A 15,422-nucleotide genomic window follows, 5' to 3' on the forward strand; every position below is an offset into this window, starting at 1 on the left:
AGCCAAGACTTGGAAACAACCTGAGTGCCCATCAATGGATGAATGGATAAAGATGTGGTATTTATATATACACAATGGAATACTACTCAGCTATAAAACAGGATGAAATCTTGCCATTTGCGACAACATGGATGGACCTTGAGGGCATTATGCTAAGTGAAATAAGTCAGGCAGAGATACCATATGATGTCACTCATAAGTAGAAGATAAACACCACCAACAAACAAACATGTAGATACAGAGATTAGATTGGTGGTTAGGGGGAAAGGGGAAGGGGGGAGGAGAAAGGGGTGACAGGGCACATGTGTATGGGGATGGATGATAATTAGTCTTTGGGTGGTGAACATGATGTAGTCTACACAAAAATTGCAATACAGTGATGTACACCTGAAATTTATATAATGTTATAAACCAGTGTTACCTCAATAAAAAAAAAACTGACAACTGGAAAAAAAAAAGCCTAGAAATAGGCTCTGGCAGTGAGTCCCTGGATGGAACTAATTTATAGTCTGGACTCCATGAAATGATTGCTAAACACAGAGTTTAGCAGACCTTGGTTCTAGGTGTCTTTTAATGAGCACCTGTCTGGGGGTTCTCTTTGTCATGTATTTGAGCTCACTTGGCATCAAGGAGCTATGCTGTGCTTAGTCTTTTGGGATATGAAGAGAGAAGTGCTAAGGGAGTAGTGAGTAGTTAAATTGAAGGAAGAAATTCTGCTGCTCTTTTGAATTGTTTTTGTTCAGTTGAACAATGATTGAAGATGCCATGAGGTAGCCAGATGATCCACTAACTGGAATTCATAGAAATTCTTATCTGCAAAAATCTTGAGAGAGAGTCCTAGAATGTTCCAATGCTTTATGTAACATGCTGAAGGAAATCTGGTCCCAACTTTTTGCAGCTGAGTGATCTTTTGGAGAGAGAGTGAAAAAGAGCAGCAGCTGAAGAGTCGCCTCCTGCCTGAGGTGTTTCTCACCCTCCTTTGTCAGCATCAGGGTTGTCCCGGCCTGACCGCTTCTCTCTACCCAAAGGATCTTGGTCTTTGGAAAGCCACATGCCTGCCTGCCCTGTCTGCCTCTCCCCCCAAGTCCAGAGGGAGAAACAAACCCTCAGCTGGCAGGGGAGGCTGGAATAGAGGTTTTGTGTTCACCGTTGGCATGGTAGGAAGAGGTGCTGTTGCTTCTGCACTGGGCAGACTCCTGGATGCACCTGCTTTTCCCAGAGGTGCAGTGAGGCCCAGGCAGAACGGCTGGTGCTGACTGCTGACCAGTCTGTCCCAGTGCTGGGGAGGCCAATTGCAAAAAGCACAAGGCAGGGTGCAAGCAGCCACTGGTACCAGAATCTGGGGGCGGGCTTTATTCTGCGGCCCCTTCTGTCTAAAATAGTCTAGCATCTTTGCCCGCTGCCTCTTTGGCTCCCGACACGTTCTAACACATTCTGAATCCACATTTTTTTCTGATCCTACAGAGGCAAGCCCCAGTCCAACGATTCAAATGGATTCAGTCTCATTGGTTCTTTCTCCCCAGGAGGACAAGTGCTCTGAAGGTTGGGTGTCAGTTCCGCCCCAGGGGTTGCGTCTGATTTTTATGAAGGCATAGAAATGCACCTGAGGTGACCCCAGTCCTTTTCTTTCGTTTTTTGATTTCTCACCACCTGGACCATTAATTCTGCTTTCAAAGGGAGATGGAGAAAAGAGAACATTTCAAAGCAAAGCTGATTTGGTCTCTGAACCAGCTTGTCTTCTAGGTTGTACTTCACCCTGATGAGAATCAGAAAGGACAGTCTGTAAGCCCCTGAAAAGCAATTTCCAATGAAACACGAACTTCACTCTAGTGTCTCTGCAGCTGGAGAGCCTCAAAACCAGTTCCAGATGTTCTCTCTCCCTGGGTTAGCAGGCAGGGGGTTTCGGGCAAGCTGGGGGCAGAGCGCTTTGCTTTTACCTGTTCTTAGAGTCCTCCTTTTGCAGTTCTTGTCTTGCCTCATGGGGTCCTTCAAGGAGAGTGCTGTGAGCACCCGGGTCCATTTCAGCCCTGCCTAGCACCTCCCACGCTTGTCAGTCAGGGCATGTGGCTCTGAGCTGGTGACTCACTGCAAGTAAGAGAAGCTGTCTCGCCTGCTGTTCAGGGCCCAAAAGCAAGAGAGTACTGGGAAAGTAAGTCAGAGGGGCTGGGAAGGAAGCCTCCTGCAGAGGACCCTCAGTACCAAAGCAACATCCGTGGCCCTCAGCCCCCTCTAGTCTAGCGTAGGCTGTGCCTCCAGTCTTGGGAGAAGTAGCATGGATAGTAACGGTCAATTCATAGCCCCTTCCCCTTGAGAAATCTCCACTTGGACCATCCCAAATCTCCACTTGGACCATCCCATATCCAGAAAGCCATTCCAGACGAAGGCTGCCCATTCTGACTCCTCCTTTCCTCATCTGCACCCAGCCTTGCTTGTATACGGTATGTGATGATAGAAATTTGTTCTCATTCATGCTTTGTTCCTTAAATGTGCTTCAGACATTTTGGTGTTTGTGCCTGACTGCTCCCTGAATCATCTTTTTTAAAAATCGCTCTATTGTTTGAGTTTAAAAATATGTTCAAGTGTGAACTGTTCTGAAAATTCAAACAATATATGAGCACTTACAGTGTATAGACACTGTTCCTAGGACCTTGCATGAATTATCTCTTTAATTCTTATAGCAAACCAATGAGAATAAGTACTATTATTCCAATTTGAAAGAAAAAAATTAGAATAACTCAATCCCACTGGCCATTAATAATCACCAAAAGCCTAATAATGGTAACTCTGCCAGATATCTTTGTATGTATGTATGTATATATTTGTCCATACACACACGTACATTTATATGATTTTACATGATTAGGAGCACGTGTTGATGTCTAACCTTTTTTTGCTCAACAGTGACTCTAGAACATCTTTCCACTCTAAAAGTAAATCATCCTTTTTAACCTTTATGTAGTATTAAATTGCATATATATAGTAGTATACTTAACCAGTCCCTTATTGATGAATATTTCCAATTTTTTGCTATTTTAAGCGTCTTTTACATATATCTTTTCACATTGTATAATTTTCTCTTTAGGGTTAATTTCTAAAATTGGAATTGCTGGGTTAAAGCATATATGTGTTTTCTATTTTGAAATACATTACGAATTGCCTTCTAGGAAGTTGAGACAATTTGTGTTCCCGCCCACAGTGCTTGAGAGAGCACATTTCTCCAACCCTCTACCAGCTTTGGCTACTCATTCATTCAAAATTCAGTCAAGAATTTTATGGAGTAGGTACCATACCGAGAGCAAGGCATTGTTACTCTTTTGAGTCTCTGCTGATCTGAGAGAGTGGATATTGCAGTGTTACCACTTGCATTTCTTTGATAATTAGGAGGGCTGCATCATTTTTTTATATTTTAGTTGGCCATTTGGATTTCTTTTTTTATGAATTATCTTTGCATATTCATCGCCCCAATCCCTTTTAAACCTCTTGAGGTCAGAGTTTGTCTCCCTTTTTAGTGTGTTTGTTTTTGTTTATTCTCATTCTGTCTTGGTCCAACCCTTCTAACAATTGACGTTTAGTCAGTTTCTCATCCATATTAGTACTTACCTTTCTTCCAAATATTAATGAAATTTAGGTAGTCACTTGTGAATTCCATTTATGTAAGTGAGAGTCTGCACCATGACTTTATAAAAGGAGAGCTGTCACCGCTTACACTTCTTCCGTCGATTGCTTTAGCATTAAGGATGAGGCTTGAATCGGATGTTTTTGGATTGTATGCGGTGTGGTCTGTTAACTGACTTTTCTCTTATTTGTTTCCTCTTCTTTCTTAGTATTTGTTTACCACTAGTTCCTATTATAGAACTTGGCAGATTAGTACTGATGCTGTAGTCATTGTTGTGTTAATAAAAATCTTGCTCTGCCTTTAGGCAGGGGCTTGCTTGAAGCCAGGCCTTCCCAGGAAGCCCCGCCTGCCCCTGTGGTGTGTGGTGCCGGACCACCTTAGCTCTCTCTAGGTTTCTTCCACAGTACTTTCAAGGATGTAAGTCTCATCTTCCCAGCTGGCTTGTAAGCTTCTTGAGGTCATGTTACTGCCTTCTTTGGTATCCTTCCTGGATCTCCAGAATGCTTAACACGGTGGTGGACTCAGAGTATTTATTTAAGAGATTTTCATCAACCGTCATGCTGATGATAAGTTTACTGAGTCCAAGAGAATCAGAAAGACCCAAGATCAAGTTTGGCTTTGCCACTTACAGCTGAATGGCCGTGGACAAACTTCATAATCTCTCTAAGGCACGTTTTCCTCCTCCATAAAATGGAATACTAATAAAACACTTCCTTATAGGAATGTTATGAAGATTAGAGTGCCAAGTGTATAGTCAATACTCAATAAATGCAGCTATAGAGACATACTGTGGACTTTGGTGGTCCAGCAGTCTTAGTTCTGGGGTCTTCTCACCTAAGGTTATTGGGAAAATACACATGTAAGAGAGCTGGTTAAGGTGGCGATACATCAAGTTTTTCCATGGAGTATCCTTAGAAGCTCATATGCTCCTCTGCTTAAAGACTCTTTGTTGAGTCTGAAACTGTTTTTTTCCAACACAGAGTCTTATAATCGTTCAGGGACTCAGCACGATGCCACAAGTTTAAAACGTAACAATTTCTCTCTTATGCTCTGCCAGTTTTTCTTAAATGGGAGTATGAGTACCTGTGTGTGTGCTCACACCCGTGAATGTTTGTGCGTGTGTGTGTGTGTAAAATGCTTGGAAGAAATAAAGATGGGATCAAATTTTGCCTGGCATAGCAACTGTCATCTCTAGTAGCCTTTACGCATTTTATGAAATTTACATTGATTGGTTTCCTTCTGTTTTATTTTTATTTTGTAGTCATTTTAATGTATAGGAAGCCAGCTTCTTCAAATGAGACATTTTGTCATTAAAACCTGTTATTTAATTTAACCACATGGGCCCAGCTTCAGCATCATAGCTTCATTGAGGATTGGGAAGGAGGGTTCTCCCATGACCTAACCACAGCAGTGAACCACCAGTCTGTGATGCATGCATACCAAAACTGCGGCAGGCTGGCAGCTAAGTGTTGTCTGCATTGTGGGCTTGGCATCTCCACCTCATGATGCCGGTTCCTGCCACTCCTTACCTCCCTTTGGTGGCCCTCAGCCCTGCTGTGGCATGTGGCACAAGAGCCCTCTGGCCATGTCACCCTCATGTGCTGATTAGACAGGAATCAACAAATCTGCTGAGTGCATGTTTAATGCGACACAGATGTGGAACATACTGCAGATCTTTCTGCTTTACAAATTTTTAGCTTTTTGCATGTCGTCAGTGTTGCTTGTTATTTACAGACTGTAACTTGAGACAACAGAACAGATTGTAATTTTTAAAAAAGGTTTGGGGGGTGATGGGGCCGCAGGGGATCTGGGAGAAAAAAATCCAGTAGTGTGGAATGTTGTTTGCTGTCCAGACCAAACAAACCAGTTTGCCAAGGGTTGATGGACTATGGCAATCAGTCCCATTCATGTTCACACTGGCGGCAGTTAATTATAAGGCAGCTTGACCTTCATATCAGCAAATAAAGAATAATCTTTTGTCACCAGATTGAACATCATGGCACCAGGCAGACATGCACCCCTTGTAGAGGCACCGAAGAGTATCACTGAGCTGCCAACTTGTATTCTGCTTCCTTCCTCTCCAAGGAGAAAGGACCCACTGAGCCTAATCCCTACTCAGACACATGGATGTTCTCCTTGCCTTATTGCTGCTCTGGCTTTATACCCTGGCACTGTGGCAAGAGCAAGAACAAAGAAAAGTCTCTTCTTTTGCCTAAAAAAATCCAAGATGTTCTTGAGAGCATTGGGATGATGGGCCAGAGCCAGTTTAACAGAAGTTCAAAGAGAAGGTGCCATCTCTTGTTTGTGGAGGGGCAGATTTGACCAGAGATGGCATTGGCTTCTGAGAAAGCTCAGCTGTAGGTTAAATTTAAGGACAAATAATAAAAAACACCAGCTGGTCAGAAGGAAGATGAGGAGGAGTAGATGATTGGTTGATTCCTTATGTTTCTTAGGTCAAAAGAACCTAAAACTTGGGACTGAAATAATGAAAGCCATACAGTAAAAATGCTTTGAAGAGTTCTCCTTGGAATTGGAGCTAGTACAGAGATTGATCACCTTGGTCAGGAGGTTCTGAGCTGCTTAAGTGCTGAGTGTCAAGACTGGATTGGACTATCCATAGGAAACAGACCCCCGAGCTGTGCCCAGAGTTCCAGGCCCCACTACTCTTTTCTTTCCTGGCAAAGTGCAGGCAGTGCACATTCCTCCCTGGGAGAACATGACCCAGGTCAGTAACTTTCTAGTGTCCCTCCATGATGGAATGATCAGCATTCCTATGCTCCAGGGGTTCCTGGGTTGTTACCAACTCCCAGCCTTTCTCAGGCTCAGTCTTGGAGGAGGAGTTCCATGACAGACTGCCCCTTCTCCACTCCCTGGGCTTCTGAAGCAGCAGCTTTGGCTCTCCTGCCCCAGTTCTAACAGGCTTGTGGCCATTGGTCTGTTCGTTTGTCATATATGTATTGAGCACCCACTGTGTGCCAGGTAAAACAGTGCATAGAAGAGACAAAAAGCTCTGGCTCCGTGTAGCTTCCATTCAATGCTTACCGTGCTTTCCAGGCCATGGCTTGGTTCAGAACGCAAACCCCCTTCCTGGAAAAGGTTGGCGGCTGGAAAGAGGGTGTGCCGCTGGTCTCAGTTTCTCTCTCTGCGGCCTGAAGTCTAACCTCAGGGCCTGAAGTCGGTCCCGTCTGTCCCTGTGAGTGTGGCGGTTGTGCATAAACTTTCATTCTCACGGCAGTTGTTAATTTTCAGTGTCCTTGTCCATTTTTTAAGCGTCTTCTCCTGTTCCTTTCTCCTTTTCCATCTCACCTTCCTCCATACTCTGTTTGACAGTAAAAGGATCTTCCAGCCTGAATGAATGGTGGTCTTGAAAAACCAAACAAATCACAGAGTGCGCCCCTTGGTGGGCTGCAGCACCCCCATATCTGCTTGGCTTTGTTCATGAGGGAGGCCCTTCACGCAACTGCGTGTGCAGTCCCTGGGGTGAGGGGGAGTACCTACTGTGTACTCGGCACTGTGCTGTATACTTTTCATCTATTATCTCAACATTATCCACCAAGCAAATATTATATTCCCATTTATTGATAAGCAGACTGAGGCTACAAGCTATCTAGTAACTTCTTCAAATCATTCAGCTGATAAGTGACTGGACTGGGATTTCTGTCTATGTTCATCTTTTTCCAAAGCCTTATAGTCTTGTCTATACCACCATGCTCCTAAATTTCATCTCTCTCTTAAAAGAGAGCAATTTTGGGGAGAAGATAGATCATATAAAGATTAAAAGAAAGAAATTATGTAATCATTTGTCAGAAATCAATCTGAAAATATTTGGTTTATTTAGTTTAATCAGCTTGTTATCATTAGAAATAGCCACAAAATCAAGCTTACCAGGAATTATGTCTTTCAGCCCATGTGAAATATCTTAGGATTGGCATTAGAGGTGACGGGGTTAGCAAGGAATCTGACCAGAGATTCCTGTAAGCACCATACCCTCTGATTCAGAATGTTGTACTTAGAACACAGATGAAGCTTACGTTTGTAAAATGCCTCATTTTTGTAATGATGTTGAATGTTGTAAACCACTTTATCAGTTGGCTACTATTGTTCAAAAAAAGCAAAACAACCCTAGAATGCATGCAGAAGTCTGGCATTTTGGGAAATCCAAGACTATCAGGCTGTAATCGCACTATAACATTATCCACTTGATTGGAATTCTTTATGAAGCCAGTCTGCTTTGCCCCTCCTCCAGCGTCATGAACAGGTAGTCTCAATCCTGAGGTAGCTAGTTGAGTAGGAAAAAAAAATAGAGTAGTTTTGTTCTTAGAGTTTAAATCCCAGTAGGCGTATCTGTTGGCATTAGTCCTACCAGCTGTCATAGTTGCAATGTCATGGGGTCCCCAAAACATGTGTTAGGTTATAGGAAGCCTTGACCCCTATAAACAAGTCAGGTGTGAATCCCACTGATGGGAGAAAGCCCAGCCCAGGAAATGTCGTCCGCGCTGCAGGATGTCACATTACTAAAAACTTAACAGTGATAGTAATACAATTTCTTACGATTTCATGAATCAACATTTTTCCCGCATTTTCAATTTCAGCAATACAATGTGGGATTTTATGGGTTGTTACACATATGACTTCAGAACTCTAGGGAGAGGTAAGTAGAATGTTAACAAGAAAACAAAAGGGAAAGGAGAATATTTCAGTTTGGAGCAATTTCCCCAACAGGAAAACTGAGAAAGGTTGGATGTTGGACCCTGGCCCATCTTGGGCTTCAGCCCCGTAAGCTAGGTTAGGGCTGCTCTGTGCATCCATAGCCCCCTCTACAGATGCTGCATTATCATCATCATCATCATCATCAGTAGCATTTTATTGAGTGCCTATTATGTACCAGGCACTGTTATAAGCACTATACATCTGTTGACTTATTTACTCCTCACAATTATTATCCCCGTTTTATAGATGGGGAAACCAAAACTCCAAGAGGTTACACAACTTGCTATAGATCACAGTTTGTAAGTAGTGGAACTGGGATTCAAACTCAGGCAGCCTGGCTCCACAGCTCCTCTCAGCCATTATATTACACTGCCTCTACCCTAGTGCTCCCCTTCATTATAATCACCTATTTCTGTTTATGTCCTCCATTAGACTTCAGTAAGCTCCCTGGAAACTTGATTCATCCCTGTCTCCTTAAAGGCCTGGTGCTGGCCTATGCATATGATAGCTCAGGAAAAGTTGATTAAATGGGAAGAGGGTAGGGGTCAAAGGCAGGCAGAAGCCGTTCTCAAGGCTCTGAGCAGGCTCATTTTTCTGGCTGCCTTAGTTTGGATCCACAGTAATTTCATTTAGGAACCAACTTCTATTGCCATAGGGTTTCTTTCTGCCCAACCTGTTTTTTCATGTGTTCAAAACCCAAATTGTAGTGGATATTTGGTACAATTTTCTTGGTTCAAGATTTAACACAGCCAGCGCTCAGTAGTTATTATTAAACCTACGGATTGAATACTGTCTCTGAGTAGGTTCTAGAAAGTGGATTTCTGTTTGTCATGGAACTATGGGGAAGAATTTCTCATGTAAACTGAGCCAAATTTTAGAGGTTTTCGTCCTCTAGTAGAGTTTTCTCTGATTACAGTTTGCACTGAAAGGAATAAAATCTTTTTGCAGAGAAGAAATGCGTTTCCACTTAGTCTTTGAAAGTAGATGCAGTAGGGAGGGGAGGGCTCCAGGTCAGAGATCAGATGTAGCTCACGGCGCGGCGGGCTTCCTGAACTTCCAGACACTGGACTGCAGTGGCTATCAGAGGAAGTTTTAGCCAATTCATACACTCCACTGCAGAGAGGACTGTTTAGATACACTGTTGAGTTCCTTTTAGAGAGCTGACAAATGTCTGATTGAACCATTCAGTCAAGAATCCTGGTATCTTGTAGCTGTTATCCATTAACAGTATTTGAAGAGATAGTGTGGGTTGACCTTCTGTTCTCAGCCTACTTGTTTGTGTTCAGTTGAGCACAGTATATATCAGTAAGATATTTAATTAAAACAAAAGTCTTGGACACACACATAAAGTAAATGCAAGCACAATCCATCACTTTGTTGGGGTCAGCGCACACAGCCCCTAAGGAAGATGGCAGTCATCAATTGAATAAACATTCTGTTACGCTAGGAAGTCACATGTTTGACACACACACTTTCTCCTCATTTACTGAGTGTTTTTGAACCTCACTTGGTTGATAGACATTGGCCATGACAGATTTCTCAACCGACTAATAACTTAAGCTGTACAGGGGTATGTGTATGTGTGTACAACATCTGTCTTCAACTAATAGAACTATGACATAGTTACTCATCATATAAGTGAAGAACAAGTAATGACTGGCCAACTGTTGACCCTCAGGCTGAAAGGAAAGATCAACCAAGTGGAATTGGTTAGATCTCCCTGGGTCACCTTGTTTGGATTTATTGTTGCTTAAAGAAAATGACATGAATTGTTTTCATTACTCTGGTCTTTGGTTTGGGGCCTCCAGTGTATGTCAGATAGCAATGGCCAGATGCAGACTTACTCCGTATTGATCTCTCACTGGGTGGATATCTGCAGTGTATCAGCCACTGTATCAGCAGCACCTTCCCTGGGGGAGAGTCATCCATGCTGTACAGCCGACTCCCTGACATTTTCATGAAGTTCAAAGCTCAAGTTCGTTTGGTGCTGACATTTTGGATTAGCTGGTTGACTGGAAGGCCTGCTTCTTTCTATACACTGTGAAATTTATAAACCGCAGCAGCTGAGGGCTTAAAATGGCCGACAAACCCCCAGCTGGCAGCAATTAAGTACACCACAAACCTTTGGCTAAACAAAGGTTTGTGGAGACAGAGTTGCTGCATATGCACTAAACAGACTCATGTTGTAAACTACCTTTTATGTCGAGTGTTAGTAAGAGATGCTGTCAACTAATGAGAGGTGAGTGGGTGGAGTTTTGCCACCTCTTGTTTAATGATCTATTATCCCCAGGCTGTAGTACCAAGACCCTGTCCAGGACACAGCACGTCTTAACGGTTAAGGTGATCGTGAGAAAGGGAACGGGGCAAACAGGAGGCTGGAGGATGGTCCTTCAGTTGTGGGCCTGAGTAGCTTGGAAGTTGATCTTTCTGCTTTGGTGCCCACGGGCAGGCTCCATACTACTCTACTATTTGTTTGTTGAACACCCTCATTCTTTAGGTTGAAAGGAGAAGGTGGGAATGAGAAGACAGCAAGATGCCATTTTATACCCATTCAAGCAGCAAAAATTTAAGAGCCTAGACCAGTGATGTCTAATATGCAATTTAGATTTAAATTAATTTAAATTGAATTTTAAATATTCAGTTCCTTAGTCACAGTAGCCACATTTCAGGTGCTCAGCAGCCGCATGTGGCCAGTGGCTATGTATTAGATAGTGCTGTCCTAGACAATACCAAGTGTTGGAAAGATATAGATTACCAGGCTTTCTTAAATGCGTTGTTGCTAGGAGTGTGAATTGGTTCAGTCACTTTGAAAACAATTTGAATTATCTTATTAGGTGAACATTCATGCCCTGTGATCCAGCAAATCCCTCCTATATATACCCAGAGAAACTCTTGCCCGTGTTCACCAGGAGACAGGTACAGGAATGTTCATAGCAGCGTTGTTTGTAATAGCAAAACCTGGAAATAACCTGCATGCCATCAACAGGAAGGTGGATGGATAGTGGTATACTCAGGCAGTGGAGTAGTAATAAGCAGATACAATAAATGAGTTACAACTACACATGAAAGGCTGGCGGAATCTTCCCAGTTTGACTTCAAGGAGGAAGAAGTAAGTCCCTAAACATGAAAAGGCAGTGATATCCTTTTCAAAAGCCCCAAATACCTAAAACCAAAGAATATAACAAGACTATACCAGAGTGTACTTTGAAATGTGATAAGACTACATGAGGAAGAGAAGCAAGGGAGTGATAAATTCAAGATTCAGAACAGCAGCCATCCTAGGTGGAGGAGGAATGGGGCTGGGATGGCAGAGGACCACACAGATGGATTCAAGTTATGGTCAGTGATGGGCTTTTGGTGCTGGGGATGGTGGTTTCACAGATGTTTATTGTACCATTTAGAATAAATAAAGAAAAGGCCAGTGATGATAGTGGGCTTTGAACTGATGATTATGAGTCCAGTCATGAAGTCCAGTTTAAAAAAAAAAAAAAAAGGATAGAGTCCTTTCCTTCCAGGTGCTTATAGGCTCACAGGAACATACATGGAAGTGACCAAGGAGCAGTCACTTAACAATGGACACACTATGTTACTGAATCACAAAGTGTGAACAAATGTAGGACTGCTGTTACGTACAGTCATACTGTTTTCAAAGGCTTGTTTGAGTTTATAGTGCCATCATCAATATATGAAGACAACAGTTCTATCACACAATGGCCTACACTGAAGAATATCACTTTAAACTTTTTGCTGGCTTACGAGGTTTGAAAACACTAGCTTGTTGGTTTTTGTTTTTAATTCTTTAATTATGTTTGGGACTAAATTTGTTCACACACAGTGACTTTAAGCACCACCACCACCACCCCACCCCCCACCCCACCCCCCGCCGCCTAGTCTTCCAACTTGGACATCAGAAGTTAAAATTTTAGTTGAGTTTCAGAGAAGAAAGAATAGTTTTTCAGGTACCAACAATGATAAGGTAATAGGGGATTGTAAGAATTCCTTTAATCCAACTTTCTGCTTCTAATTAGAGTATCTCTGAATCACTCCTTCTGGAAGTAGTCCCTATATTTATTAAGACTATAAAAGAAGACTACATTTCCTTTTATGGTAAATTTGAATCCTCTCTCTTTTCTTCTATGTCCATGTGAGAAATGAGCCTTGAATGCCACGGTGAGCTCCTCCATCAGCAGTATCTGAACACTGTATCCAACCTTCTCTGATATTTGATTAATCACAAAGTGAGGACCTTGAAAATGGGAAGATAGTTTGCAGCCTGTTGGGAAGACAGATAAGAAAAGAAACTTAACAAATAGGCAGTGTGTATGACAAGGGAGCTACTCTGCTTTTGTATTCTCTGGTGTTTGGGTGGGTTTGTAGTTTGCAAGTTAGCCTTCAATGTATTGGGAGTGGGAGCGAGGTTGGATCACTGAAATTTGGGGAAGGCCCTGAGGGAGGCCACTGAGTCAAGAAATAGCTGTATGCATCAGAAAGCTATTTGCTAGTGTGATAATATGGGCATACTTACTTCCGTTGTCAACTATTCATAGTTGTTACAAGATGTGATTTCCATGGGCTCAGGTCAGAAACAAGTGCCTTTCCTTGGCTTCTCTGGCTTCCTTGGATGCCACCAGAGGAGCTTAGGACTCTTAGTGAGTTTTCTCCTCCTTGGCAGCATGTTTTTCGCACTTTGGGTACTAATGAAAAGATTGTTTCTTCTCAGGAAAACACAAGTGTCAACAGAGACATTAATTTCATGACTTTGCCTTCATCCCCCTTCCTTTGCTCTGATCAGTGGACTGGACAGACACACCATTGACCTTTCTGTCAGGAAGATGGGACTCTAGCTGTTCACTTTTTGCCTTAACTTTATTGACTTTCAAAGCTCAGAATCTCTAGTCTTCACACTCTCCACCAAAGTTTGCATATCACCTTTCCTTTTTTAGCTCAATAGTCTGCGTGGCGCTTATACCTGTCCCCCACCCACAAATGCATCCATTCATTTACTCGACTAATATTTATTGCTTCTCTACCATGAACCGGGAGCTGTGCTAGTTCCCAGAATAGCAGTGAATGAAACAAAATCCCTCTTCTCATGGAGCTTACATTCCAGATGGGGAACCAAGCAATAAGCACATATTTTACCAAAGTGGGATGTGAAACAAACATGTTTTGAGCACAGGACTGACTTGATCCAGCTTGTCTTTTGAAGGGGTCATTCTCATTGCTGTGAGGAGAACAGACAAGATGGAAATAGAAAGAGTAAGTTATAAGGCTTTTGTAATAATTCATTACAAATCCAGAGATCATTTGTTAGTTATGATAGAGTTAGAGAAATAGTTGGATCAGGGCTATATATGGAAATTAAGCCTGCAGACCTCCCAATAGATTGGGGAAGATGTGGTGAGAGGAGTCAGAATGAAACCTGTATTGAAAAGCGATGAGGAACAGGCCCTGTCACATCCCCCTTGTAGGGGCCTTTGGGCTTCTGCCACAATAGCCCGAACCTCTTCTAGAAGCTTCATGAGTGACAGAATAGTAGGACTGCCTTGGGGAAAAGACCCTCTATTAGCCTGTCCTAGGCAGTGTTTGGAAGGATAGTAGATGTTTCACTGGGCAAGGAGACAAGAACAGGCTCTGCTACCTGGAAAGGTACACCAAACTCCTTCCCCTTGGTTTGCCTTACTTGTAGTGGTTTGCTGGCATCCTTAAAATAGCAGTTGTCAAGCTTCTCCACTGAGGGGTTAACAGCGGCTCCCTATGCTGCCCTCCCTGCTTTCAATCAGTAGTTGGGATCTAAATAGCCAACAGTAGGCCTAGATCTTGAAGACAGAGTTGAGACTATGCATAGTGGGAGTATGTGAGTATATGGTATAAAAAGGTTATTTATTTTTTTTAACCCATTCTCTTAGTGCAGATTGTCAAAACTTCTTTATAGTCTCTTTGCATCACCCTTGAAGAGCACAATTAGTATTACTTAGGGTATCCTTATTACTGAACTTTTAAAAAATTATCCCTGGATTTCTGGCTTTCCAGTACATATCACCTATTACCCAGGTGTGGGACTTCAGACTCGTGGCCCAGTGGGCTGTTTACCTGGGTGCAGGAGGGCTTGGCAGTTGTCCTGGGTTTGCCGCTAACCCATTGCGTGGCCTGTAGCAAGTTTCTGTCCATTTACTACCCCAACTTGCCCACCAGGGCACGTTCTGCCCTTGCAAGTAAGTCTCTACACTGCTGTCAGTACGTGGTTCTGAAGTGCTGGTTCAGTGTGAGCCTGTCCCTCTCTTAGATGTGTCTAGAGAGGGGTGTTTTGCTTCAGTGGAATCCAGGAACAAATATTGAAAAGTACAGCAAGTACAAGGCCGAGGACAGGCCCAGCACACGCTTATCAGTCGTCTGGAATGTGCACAGCCTTTCCAAGACAAATATGGTCTCCTGTTTCTAGGAAGACACCAGAAGTACTTATCAATTAGCCTGTGTATGGTTTGTGGAAAAAGACAACATGAGCCTACCCTGAAAGCCATAGCAAAGCAGATTCCTCTGGGCAGCCGACAGCTGAGTGGCGTGAGTTAGAGCCGCTGCAGATCCCAGACTGTGGCCTGGGACCAGTCCCCGTTGGAGCCTTAACGTCTCCCTCATGTGATTACTGCATGCCTCACCCTAGACCTGGGCAGCTGAGCTCATCTTAGAAAAAGTCTAGAAGCGTGGTATGTGCCTACTAAATGCCCAGGGTCCCTCACTCTTTTCCCAGACCCTTTGCAAGTCCAGAGATGCCTCTCCTGAAGGATTCCTAGAAAAATAGGGTGTGACCAAGTGGAAGTCCAGTAATAATAATCGTAACAGGAGTCACCATTGGTAGATAGCACAGGCTTGATGGGCATTGTTTTATTTGATCTTCACAGCAGTCCTATGAGTCAGGTGTCATCACCTCGTTTTACAGAGAAAACTGGAACTGAGAGTTAAAGAAGTTAACTAACTAATCCATGATCACGTGGCTAGAAAATGACAAAAACAGGGTTCTACTCTAAAATTGGAGTCTTTAACCACTATCTTACAGTGTATTCACAGGTAATACTGAAGTTTAATTCTGGTCACTAAA

The 15,422-nt window shown here is 43.0% G+C and overlaps 1 protein-coding gene across 6 annotated transcripts in view; it reads left to right on the forward strand.

The window, feature by feature from the left end:
* VPS13D (vacuolar protein sorting 13 homolog D) overlaps window positions 1-15,422 on the forward strand; it is a 252,521-nt gene that overhangs the window by 224,846 nt on the left and 12,253 nt on the right. The gene's annotated exons all lie outside the window — the stretch shown is intronic.

The sequence above is a fragment of the Diceros bicornis genome, chromosome 13, assembly GCF_020826845.1.
Source record: "Diceros bicornis minor isolate mBicDic1 chromosome 13, mDicBic1.mat.cur, whole genome shotgun sequence".
Lineage (NCBI taxonomy): Eukaryota > Metazoa > Chordata > Mammalia > Perissodactyla > Rhinocerotidae > Diceros > Diceros bicornis.